Source organism: Ricinus communis, chromosome 7, assembly GCF_019578655.1.
Source record: "Ricinus communis isolate WT05 ecotype wild-type chromosome 7, ASM1957865v1, whole genome shotgun sequence".
Taxonomy (NCBI): Eukaryota; Viridiplantae; Streptophyta; class Magnoliopsida; order Malpighiales; family Euphorbiaceae; genus Ricinus; species Ricinus communis.
In genome coordinates this window covers 203,091-215,590 of record NC_063262.1, presented here as the reverse complement: position 1 = coordinate 215,590, position 12,500 = coordinate 203,091, and the positions used below count along the sequence as shown (strand labels likewise).

Here is a 12,500-nt window from a genome sequence, read left to right as displayed (position 1 = left end):
TAAAAAAATTCCATTATTGTATTGGATCGTTCTTCATTCAAATTATATGGATCGATCTAGCAATGATGGAATTTATATTCTGTTTACAGAATCACATAAAATTTTATCTATCTCCATAGATATGGAATGTATGAAATACGTATGAACGGAGGAATAAAGAGAAGTTTATACTCAAATTCGAATTTGCAACAGAGACAGCTGGAAAAGAATTGAGAAATTCCACTTACCTTAGACTTATGAAATTTTGTATAGAATAGCAAAACAAAAAGTGATTCAATTTCTACCATTATTATGATATTACATATTCCAATACGCTTGGATACCAATTTCCAATACGCTTGGATACCAATAAAATAACTGAATTCGGGATTAAATCTTTCGATGAGAGAAAAAACCAATAATCCGAAACAATATAAAGTTGATTTTTTGATTTTTTTTTTAGCACTTAGCTTTTTCGCGGATTTCATTGTTTAGTTCAAAAAAATTTGCATAGAAGAGAGATTTTTTTATATCTTTTTTTTAATCGAGTTCATATAATACGATTGAAGTGCATAACATAAAACAAACATAAGAAGGCTTATTAAACATATGCGGGCATAACTATAGCTATCTCATAATTATAGCCATCTATACTATATATACGTCTCTCCTTTTACTGCAGTTCTATTTTGACAGCGCATGTCATGCTCTATCAAAATTTATATTCCATTTTCATTGAATAGAAATTTTCCTATAGGAATCATAGACGGATAAGATAGATATCCGCATAAAATTTTATGTTCTAGGGTTTACATATACTCATAATTGTTGTTATAATTGAAACTGAGAAGAATTTTTTTTTATTGAAAAGAATCAATACGGATTGGTTACGTATCAATTTTTATTTTCTTATATCATTAGGATTAGAGAAATACAATTTTCGATTGAAATCCAAGAATCGTTTATGAATTCACAGTTAATAGTTAATGGTTCCAATTTGTCCTTAATTTTTGAGTTTGTGACTGAAAATTGACTTTTCATTTCAATAGATAATAGAAAAATTTAGATAGTGTGTGTTTTGAGATACTATACAAAATAAATGGAAAAGATAGATCCAATCCAAAAAAGAAAAAAAGAAACTCCTCCCTCTAAAAATAAAAAAAAAGCAAAAAAAAAGGGTGGGAATATTTTCGTCTATTTTGTGTTGCCTTGGCGGCATGGCCGAGTGGTAAGGCTGGGGACTGCAAATCCTTTTTCCCCAGTTCAAATCCGGGTGTCGCCTGATCAACAAAAAACGCAAAATATCTTATTCCCTTTTTTTGCTGATATAACTTATCAAATTTGCTCCCAACAGAAGTACGCGGAGGAAAAGGCTTCTTGATACTGATACTTCCCAGGGTATTGCTGGCTATTTTGTTTGTACTAAAAATTGTACTAAACATTTTTCGATTCTACTATCAATCTTATAAGAATAAGATAAGAACTTCTTTGAATTAATTGGATTTTTGGATTTTTTTTCATCACTATATTGAACAGAATCTTTTTTTTGACTCTGTGCCAACAATTCTACCATTATTAGTGAACAATAATGGAAAAATTCATTCACATTCATAGAGATAGAGGACATAATTCACATGGATATAGTAAGTCTCGCTTGGGCTGCTTTAATGGTAGTCTTTACATTTTCCCTTCGCCCGTAGTATGGGGAAGAAGTGGACTTTAGGGGTATTACTAATTGAGTTGAGAAATCAAACTCTATCGCTTGTTTTATAGATCGTTCTGCAAAGATTAAAGATTTTTGAATTTATTAATTAATAATTAAATTGAATATTGAATTATTTAATTCAATTTCTAATTTCTTCCAAATTTAGAAATTGAATTAAAAATATCTTCATATCTTCATTTCCAAAGTATATTGGATTCGAGCGAAGTAATGTATTCTATGAATAATATATGAATAATAGCCTTTTAATCATAATCAAACAAATATTTCAATGATTCTCGTGTTCATATTTCGAAAGGAAAGGGAATACAAACGATAGGAAATTTATTCCAACCCAATTCTTCCTAAATTCTCTATTTCGGTAAACTGGTTCTTACCAGAATTATATATGAACAATGAGGAAGAACAGAACCCCCCCCTTTTTTTTGTCTTTTTTCTGTTCAAAGAGAAACGAAAGCAGTTCTTTTATTAGTTATTAAAAGTGATTAAATTAAGTGAATTTTTTATGGGAAATAAGATAGACATAGTGGTTCTCCAATGAGATACTACGCATACTAAGATATTTTCTTGCTTAGTGCTTAGTTTAGTATTTGTTTTATTATTTTAGAGAAATTGGATTTGTGCTATACCTTATTGATTTGACTCATTTCATATTATGATTCAAAGGTTCAAAATCGGCAGGGTTTACTAATCCTTTTCGTTGAAATCTGAAAAAGTTTTTTTATAAAGTTTTTTTATAGAATTCCTTTTGATTGATTTTATTGTTTCGGTACATGGTAGGATTCATATTTTAAATAATCAGAAATCTAGGAATTAGAATCCTAAAAGTAAGAGTAAGAGTTGCCTTTCGACATTAATTGGAATCAACACAAATCAAATAGATGAAGAAATAGAATTGGGACGTTATGGACATTCCATATAGATAATTGATATCTAGACATATGAATATGAGATGATATTATAGATATAGATTAATTTATATCTAGATTAAGCCTATATCTTTATATAGTACAACTGTATACACTAGAATAAAAAAAAACGGATAGTATGATAGAAAGAAATAGATTTCTTTCTATCATACTATCGGATCTCATAGAATACTGCTAATTCTAGTCTGCTCATTTCATTTAAGACTCAAAAAAGGAATCCTTTTCATTTTTTTTCTTCAATCATTGATAAGAACTAAGAAGTCAAAGAAGTCAAGTTTCATTCAAATTAATCACTTTGACTAACCGTTTTTACGTAAATTATAAGTAAAAAAGCAGTAGGAACTAGAATGAACAGGGCAGTAGCAATAAACGCAAGAATATTTACTTCCATAATCTCATCGTTTCTTTTTCTTTACTTCGTAATAACTCGGGATTTAATCCCATAGAGATAATAAATAAAAAATCTTTCGCCTCTAAATTCAATGGGATGAATTCCATCTCGATGATATCGAGTCTGATCAATATCATGAATAACAATATCTGAGTTATCAAATCGATTCATCGTCGAGAATTGAATAGTATAACATAGAAAGATCGTTTATCCATACTGAATTCAAAAATGGCTGGATTCTTGATTCAATTGATAATTTTTTTTTCCATTACTTTCTTTTTTTTTTATTTGATATTTATTTTATTAATATCCCCATTCTTTGGTAATGGAATGCATAGAATATATTAAAAATAAAAAAACTTCAGTGCGCAATTTGAATGAGATAGATTGTTTCAAATTCAAATTTGTAATTGAGATTACACAAAATCGGAGCCAAAAAAAAAGAGACTTTTCAGATAAAGATTAAAAGGATTCTATCAAAGCAATTAAATTGATTTTGTATCGTACATACATACATACAAATAAATAAAAATTCCATTTGTGTATGCGTTACCGGAAAAGATATGGTACTTGATTCGATTTCATTATATGGGTCGGGAGTAATCAAAAAATCCAAACTCAGTATAGTATCTTTTTGAATCTTGGATATAACGTTACCAATAATTGTACTAATCCACATATGTCCCTATCAATCAGTACTGGTTGAAAAAATGAAAATTCCCGTATTTGTATTTACTTAGATGAGAAATGTAAAACGAAAAGAAAATAAATGGTCCCCTTGGGAATGAAATTATGCTATTTGTCCCCCTTTCGCAGAAAAGGGAAAGATGAATTAATGTATTTTTTATTAGATTATTGGATTTGGATCCGTCGGGACTGACGGGGCTCGAACCCGCAGCTTCCGCCTTGACAGGGCGGTGCTCTGACCACTTGAACTACAATCCCCGGGAAATGCAATACAAGAAAGTGTACAGCATATATATTCTTATGATTTCATTCATACCCCTTCTATTTACTATTTAAATTTTACTATTTCGGTTTTAGACTGGAATCACCGCGTTGTATATAACAGAAACGGGGGTAGTATATTGATATCCACATGGATATGCACTTTAGTGCTAAAAGGGATAGGGAGTACTAGTCAGCTTTTCGTTATTTCAAAATCTGAATCTAGATCATTAGCAAGATCAGAATTTATGAGAAAAAAACTAAATAAAATAAAGCAAATCAAATAAAGAACAGGTAAAGATATATCCGAAATTATGACTTTTTTTTTTTCTGTATCAGGCATTTCGAGAGAACAAAGGGGTTATATCATTCATGGCGGATCAGTGAATTATTGGGCCGAGCTGGATTTGAACCAGCGTAGACATATTGCCAACGAATTTACAGTCCGTCCCCATTAACCGCTCGGGCATCGACCCAGGAAGAATCAATTCCAGACTTATTAAGAATCCATGATCAACTTCCTTTCGTAATACCCTACCCCCAGGGGAAGTCGAATCCCCGCTGCCTCCTTGAAAGAGAGATGTCCTGAACCACTAGACGATGGGGGCGCATTTGCCCGACCACCAGCATACTATGCTCATAGTATGAACAGTTTTTTGAAATTGTCAATATAACGAAATGGTATGACTAGATTCGAAGAATCTTTCCGCCCTTCATGATTCGATAGAATTTTGTGATTCTTATATTCGCCATTATCCATTCTAAGAATAATCAATAATTCTAAGAATATTAAATAGAATTAATTTAATAAATAAATATTAAATATAAATAAAATAAATAGAATTAAATTAATAAGAATTAATAATAAGAATTAATAAATTAATATAAAATAAATAGAAAATAAAATAGAAAAAAATTAATAATTAATATATAAATATAATAAATATAAATAGAATGAATTTAGAAAGAATGAATTTAGAATTCATAATTCTATTAATATTAGTAATATAATAGAATTAATTATTAATATTATATATTAATATTATATATATATTTTTGAATTTAGTACAAATTGAATATTTAATAAAAAAACAAAATAGAAAAAAAAAAAAAATAGAAATAATACGAAAGATTCTTTCAACGGGTCTGCCAGAAAACCAGAAAATAGGGTTAAACCTTACTTCTTTCGCTTTCGTTCATTAATTCACTCATTGTTAAGATAAATAGGCATATCTCTCTCTCACACTAAACCAGTAATTTAACAAATGAGAAATCTGGGAAGAGGGATAGGCATCAACAAGTTATCCAATTTGATTTTAAGAATTTGGTTGAGGGGACAAATAGAATCTTTTCATCAGCGATTCGATGAAATATCTTGGATCTATGTTGAATTGCTAAATACATGTATCAATCAAGCGAATTTCGGTGGTGAGGTTCGGCCTTGATAAATTCATTACATTGATATTTATATTTATCAAATTCAATATCAATAAACTCTTTTTTTACCTATATTCACTAGTTTAGTCTAAACTCACTAGGTAAATCAAACCTTTCGCTTATAAATGAACTACTATGAATCTACTTCCTATACTTAGTATGTATAATATACTTATTCTAATTTATATTAGTTTCTATTAGAATTTATGAATTTAGAATAGAATTCTAAATTAGAATAATAATATTCCATGTTTAGAATAATCTAATTTTTCTAATATCTAATAATAGTATTAAAAAATAATGTTATTATTTTATATTTTAGATTAAAATATTTATTTATTTTATTTATTTAATATTTATTTATTTAAATAATATAAATAATATTTATTTATTTAAATAAATATTTATTTATTATAATATTTATTATAATTTATTATATATATTATATATTTATTATTCTAATTATATATATTTATTATTATAATTTTATTTTTATTATTATAATTTATTATATATTATATATATATATTTATTATTATATTATATTAATATTATATTTATTTATATTATATTTATTTATATTATATTTATAATTTATTTATATTATATTATATTTATTTATATTATATTTTATTTTTATTATAATATATAATAATTATAATATTTATTTAATCTTTATTATAATTTAATATTAATAATTTATTATATATAAATATATAATATTTATTAGAATATTATATATATTCTAATTTTATATATTAGATTAGAATTATATTCTAATTTCATTCTATATATTAGATTCTAAATTTATATATAATTATATATATATTAGATTCTAATTTATATATATATATTAGATATTAGAATTATATTCTAATTTAATAAATTGAATATTAAATAAATATAATATTAATATTATAATATAATAATATAAATATATATTAATATTAAAATATTAATATATTAATATAAATATATTCAAATATATTAAAATATTAAAATCAAATATTAATATTATTATATTAAAAATCAAATATTAATATTATTATATTAAAAATCAAATTATTATATTAAAATATATTAAAATATTTAAATAATATTAAAATATTAAAATAGATTTATAGATTTACTTTATTTATTTACTTATTTTTTTTTCTATAGATCTATCTTATCCACATAGTAGCTCATTCAGGAATTGAATCAAACGGGCCCTTTTAACTCAGTGGTAGAGTAACGCCATGGTAAGGCGTAAGTCATCGGTTCAAATCCGATAAGGGGCTTTGGCCTTTTTTTCTTTTTAATTTTAATAAAAAGAAATAAAAAGAAAAAACCTGCGATAATATTCCTATTTGATAATATTTCTATTTGAAGAGGGAATAGAAATATTGTTGATATTTGTCATAAAAAAAGTAAGAAACTCTAGAATTTAAATTAATTCTAAAATGGAAATTAGAAATTTTTGAAAATTAACATTATACATTATAATAAGTTATACCATATCAATACTCTATTAAAACTCTATTAAACGAATATTATAATGATTTTTTATAATGATTTTTAGTATATAAATTTTTACTATATAAAATATAAAATAGAGTAATAGTAATAGAGTATATTTTGATTATATTCTATTTCATATAGTTAGAAAATATTCATTTTAATTTATATTAAAAATATATTCTATAATTATATAATTATAGAATATATTATAGAATATAGTTATAAAGTTGAACATTTGTTTATTATATTAAACAGAATAATGAGAAATTGGCTCTTAAATCGCAAAATTTTCTTATTTTCCATTATTCTATTCCAATCAAATCAATTCTAAAGATTATATTAGAAATCAATAAAAGAAAAAGTAAGTGGACCTAACTTATTGCATCATAACTATATCTACCATTCTGATAGTAAAATTCGATATAGATGAAATTGAAACAGTAGCTCTGCTTTTTCTTTCCTTTCATATTTCGTTTTCTTTGGACTCCAAAAAATCTGTCGATATTTCTGATTAAATCTTCTTGCCCTAGTTATTCTATAGGAATAAATAACTATTTCCCTCCTCCATAGAAAAGTTTATTCGAAGTCATAACATAAGACATAGAAGATACTTTTTAAATATCTTTCTTTGATTCCAGGACACAAAATCAATTTATATTGCTATTTATAGGTATATAAGATTTATATATAATAAGATTGATATATCTATCAGATCATGGCTTCCTGTACCAAATATTTTGGTATCGATACATACAATATTTTTATTCCGACAATGTAATGTAGAATAGGTGTGAGAAAAATACTTTCATTTTTAAATCCTTTCATTTAAAGTTTTCTATTTATTTAATATTGTATTGAATTTAATAATAGGAAAATTCATTCTCTTTCTTCTTTTCTGACAGATATAAAGTCAAGTAAATAAAAAAACTATTCGAAGCGTCTTTCTTGCTTTGACCTACAAAATATTCTGGTTTTTTTTTTATTTATTTTATCTGATTTCTTTTTTATTTTATCTGAAGTAAAAAGAAATATAACAAAAATGGCAAAAAGAAAATATAAGAAAGTTGGCGAGAAAGAATAAAATATAAAATAATAAAATATAGGATACTGTAACAGTTTAATGCATATAGAAATTAGAAGAATACGTAAAAATATTGATTTTTAGAAATCTTACGAACAAGATCCAAGAATAAGATTAGTTTGATAGAATGAGAGAAATAAGTCTGAGGATCCACTAGTAAGGAGAGGGGGATCACTTGTTCCTTGAACAGTGCTTTTAAAAAATTCATCTATCTGATTGATTTGATGAGTCATAAAAAAATTCATGGTTCATATGGTTATTAAGACTATAAAAAAGAATAACCGAATTGAATTCATGAATTTACCTAAGTCAGGTTATGGACCGATAAAGAATTTTTTTCTTCGAAACCCATTAGAAATTAGAAAGGGCAGTGTACAAGAAATCAAATCATACATAAATGATAGAAGCTTCAAAGGCCCTGAAAATGCTATGAGGTGTTCGGAAATGGTTGAAGTAGTTGAATAGGAGGATCACTATGACTATAGCCCTTGGTAAATTTACCAAAGACGAAAATGATTTATTTGATATTATGGATGACTGGTTACGGAGGGACCGTTTCGTTTTTGTAGGTTGGTCCGGTCTATTGCTCTTTCCTTGTGCCTATTTCGCCGTAGGGGGTTGGTTCACAGGTACAACCTTTGTAACCTCATGGTATACCCACGGATTGGCCAGTTCCTATTTGGAAGGTTGCAACTTCTTAACCGCCGCAGTTTCTACTCCTGCTAATAGTTTAGCACATTCTTTGTTATTACTATGGGGTCCTGGAAGCACAAGGAGATTTTACTCGTTGGTGCCAATTAGGTGGTTTGTGGACTTTTGCTGCTCTCCACGGTGCTTTCGGGCTAATAGGTTTTATGTTACGTCAATTTGAACTTGTTTCGATCTGTGCAATTGCGACCTTATAATGCAATCGCATTCTCTGGGTCCAATTGCTGTTTTTGTTTCTGTATTCCTGATTTATCCACTAGGTCAGTCTGGTTGGTTTTTTGCGCCTAGTTTTGGTGTAGCAGCTATATTTCGATTCATCCTCTTTCCAAGGGTTTCATAACTGGACGCTGAACCCATTTCATATGATGGGAGTTGCTGGCGTATTGGGCGCTGCTCTGCTGTGCGCCATTCATGGTGCTACTGTAGAAAATACTTTATTTGAAGATGGTGATGGTGCAAATACATTCCGTGCTTTTAACCCAACTCAAGCTGAAGAAACTTATTCAATGGTCACCGCTAACCGCTTTTGGTCCCAAATCTTTGGGGTTGCTTTTCCAATAAACGTTGGTTACATTTCTTTATGTTATTTGTACCCGTAACCGGTTTATGGATGAGCGCTCTTGGAGTAGTCGGTCTGGCTCTGAATCTACGTGCCTATGACTTCGTTTCCTCAGGAAATTCGTGCAGCGGAAGATCCTGAATTTGAGACTTTCTACACTAAAAATATTCTCTTAAACGAAGGTATTCGGGCTTGGATGGCGGCTCAAGATCAGCCTCATGAAAACCTTATATTCCCTGAGGAGGTTCTACCACGTGGAAACGCTCTTTAATGGAACTTTATCTTTAGCCGGTCGTGACCAAGAAACCACTGGTTTCGCTTTGGTGGGCTGGGAATGCCTGACTTATCAATTCTATCCGGTAAACTACTGGGAGCCCATGTAGCCCATGCTGGATTAATCGTATTCTGGGCCGGAGCAATGAACCTATTCGAAGTGGCTCATTTCGTACCAGAGAAGCCAATGTATGAACAAGGATTAATTTTACTTCCCCACCTAGCTACTCTAGGTTGGGGGGTAGGCCCTGGTGGGGAAGTTATAGACACCTTTCCATACTTTGTATCTGGCGTACTTCACTTAATTTCCTCCGCAGTATTGGGCTTTGGCGGTATTTATCATGCACTTCTGGGTCCTGAGACTCTTGAAGAATCTTTTCCATTTTTTGGTTATGTATGGAAAGATAGAAATAAAATGACAACAATTTTAGGTATTCACTTAATCTTGCTAGGTATAGGTGCTTTTCTTCTAGTATTCAAGGCTCTTTATTTTGGGGGCGTATATGATACCTGGGCTCCGGGGGGGGGAGATGTAAGAAAAATTACTAACTTAACCCTTAGCCCAAGTGTTATTTTCGGTTATTTACTAAAATCCCCTTTGGAGGAGAAGGATGGATTGTTAGTGTGGACGATTTGGAAGATATAATTGGAGGGCATGTATGGTTAGGTTCCATTTGTATACTGGGTGGAATCTGGCATATCTTAACCAAACCCTTTGCATGGGCTCGCCGTGCACTTGTATGGTCTGGAGAGGCTTACTTGTCTTATAGTTTAGGTGCTTTATCCGTTTTTGGTTTCATTGCTTGTTGCTTTGTCTGGTTCAATAATACCGCTTACCCTAGTGAGTTTTACGGGCCTACTGGACCAGAAGCTTCTCAAGCTCAAGCTTTTACTTTTCTAGTTCGAGATCAACGTCTTGGGGCTAACGTGGGATCTGCTCAAGGACCTACCGGGTTAGGTAAATATTTAATGCGTTCGCCTACCGGAGAAGTTATTTTTGGAGGCGAAACTATGCGTTTTTGGGATCTGCGTGCTCCTTGGTTAGAACCTCTAAGAGGTCCAAATGGTTTGGACTTGAGTAGGTTGAAAAAAGACATACAACCTTGGCAAGAACGCCGTTCCGCAGAATATATGACCCACGCGCCTTTAGGTTCGTTAAATTCTGTAGGTGGCGTAGCTACCGAAATCAATGCAGTCAATTATGTCTCTCCTAGAAGTTGGTTAGCTACCTCTCATTTTGTTCTAGGGTTCTTCCTATTCGTAGGTCATTTATGGCACGCGGGAAGGGCTCGTGCAGCTGCAGCAGGATTTGAAAAGGGAATTGATCGTGATTTTGAACCCGTTCTTTCCATGACTCCTCTTAACTAACTGAGACAAGAGATCCAATAGTTAAATCGATCTTAAAAAGTATTCCTTTTTCCTTTCTTTTCAATTCATTTAGATCTAATCTATTTTTTTCTGGCTCGGCTATCCCATCTAGCCGAGCCATTTACATTTATGATACTGGGCCGGTCAAAACCAATAAAGACATAAATCTATTCATCGAGAAAAGGAGAGAGAGGGATTCGAACCCTCGATAGTTCGCAAAGAACTATACCGGTTTTCAAGACCGGAGCTATCAACCACTCGGCCATCTCTCCGAAAGATAATTTCTATTTTACTATTTTATTTTTATTCTGCCGAATAGAATAGAACACGGCCATCGGAGTTGATACCATCACTGTACTATAGAAAGATATTTGGAGAAAGATATTTGGTGTAAGTCGATAAGTCTATTTATCTATCTGTAATATAGAGATAGATGCAGGATCTAGCATGACCATTTGTGAAGTAAAAAACGACTCTTGACCCCATAAAATGGGCATAAAATGGGAAAGGGTGGTTATAAGTCATATAGAATCAATGGATTCATGGCACAATCCCCCCATGATGCATTTTTTTTTACAATTTTTTTTTGACTGATAGAGGGATCAAATGGTATAGTTCTTTTGTTGGTAGCTTGGAGGATTAGAAACATGACTATTGCTTTCCAATTGGCTGTTTTTGCATTAATTGTTACTTCATCAATCTTATTGATTAGTGTACCCGTTGTTTTTTCTTCTCCTGATGGTTGGTCGAGTAATAAAAATGTTGTATTTTCCGGTACATCATTATGGATTGGATTAGTTTTTTTGGTAGGTATCCTTAATTCTCTCATCTCTTGAACCTAGTTGTTTCAGATACAAAAATGAAATGAAAACGACCCCCCCCCCCCCGAATCCTTTCGGGTTGCGAAACACATTAAAATTCAATATAAGCCTAAGTTCCGAAAATGCAAAATACAAATAAAGAAAACAAAAAATTAAAGGGAGGGGTCAAATCAAACTTTTTTTTGTAATTTGTAAATGTAATTAAATGTAAAATTTAGTCTTTAGTCTAATGGGATAAAAAAATTATTATAATTATAAATGAATCTATTAGAAATAAAATAGAAATAAAAAAAATAATAAATAGAAATAAAAAAAATAATAAAATTTATATTAATTTATATTTATAATTTATATTAATTTATATTTATATATATTTATATATATTTATATGTAATTATGTAATAAATTATAGTATAATAAATTAATATATAATATATATAGTATAATAAATAATATAAATTAATATAAATAATTATTAATTATAAATAATTAATATTAAATTGAATATTCAAATTAATAATATAATAATTATAAATAATTATAATAATAATCGCCCTGAAATATCGAGCATAGCTGTTCACAAATATGATCCAGATATTGTGTATCAAGAACGAAAAAAAAAAATGCGGATGCGGATATAGTCGAATGGTAAAATTTCTCTTTGCCAAGGAGAAGACGCGGGTTCGATTCCCGCTATCCGCCCAAGCCCAAGGTAAGGTAATTTTTTAAATAGGATAAAGGATTCAGTATAGTTGACCATGATAGTATAGTGATTCTATCCCC

The 12,500-nt window shown here is 29.5% G+C and overlaps 6 non-coding genes and 2 pseudogenes across 6 annotated transcripts; 4 read left to right on the top strand and 4 right to left on the bottom strand.

Moving 5' to 3' along the window:
- The window catches only part of LOC125370597, a 3,994-nt pseudogene extending 3,354 nt beyond the window's left edge, over positions 1-640 (bottom strand).
- A 550-nt stretch (positions 641-1,190) lies between these two features.
- On the top strand, positions 1,191-1,261 carry TRNAC-GCA. The gene has a single exon. It is a non-coding gene; the product is annotated as a tRNA-Cys (tRNA).
- Positions 1,262-3,893: 2,632 nt separating this feature from the next.
- Positions 3,894-3,967, bottom strand: TRNAD-GUC. The gene has a single exon. It is a non-coding gene; the product is annotated as a tRNA-Asp (tRNA).
- A 395-nt stretch (positions 3,968-4,362) lies between these two features.
- TRNAY-GUA lies at positions 4,363-4,446 on the bottom strand. The gene has a single exon. It is a non-coding gene; the product is annotated as a tRNA-Tyr (tRNA).
- A 2,169-nt stretch (positions 4,447-6,615) lies between these two features.
- On the top strand, positions 6,616-6,687 carry TRNAT-GGU. Its single transcript has one exon. It is a non-coding gene; the product is annotated as a tRNA-Thr (tRNA).
- A 751-nt stretch (positions 6,688-7,438) lies between these two features.
- LOC125370609 lies at positions 7,439-11,857 on the top strand (annotated as a pseudogene).
- Positions 11,079-11,168, bottom strand: TRNAS-UGA. Its single transcript has one exon. It is a non-coding gene; the product is annotated as a tRNA-Ser (tRNA).
- Positions 11,858-12,348: 491 nt separating the features above from the next.
- TRNAG-GCC lies at positions 12,349-12,419 on the top strand. The gene has a single exon. It is a non-coding gene; the product is annotated as a tRNA-Gly (tRNA).
- The last annotated feature ends 81 nt before the right edge of the window (positions 12,420-12,500 follow it).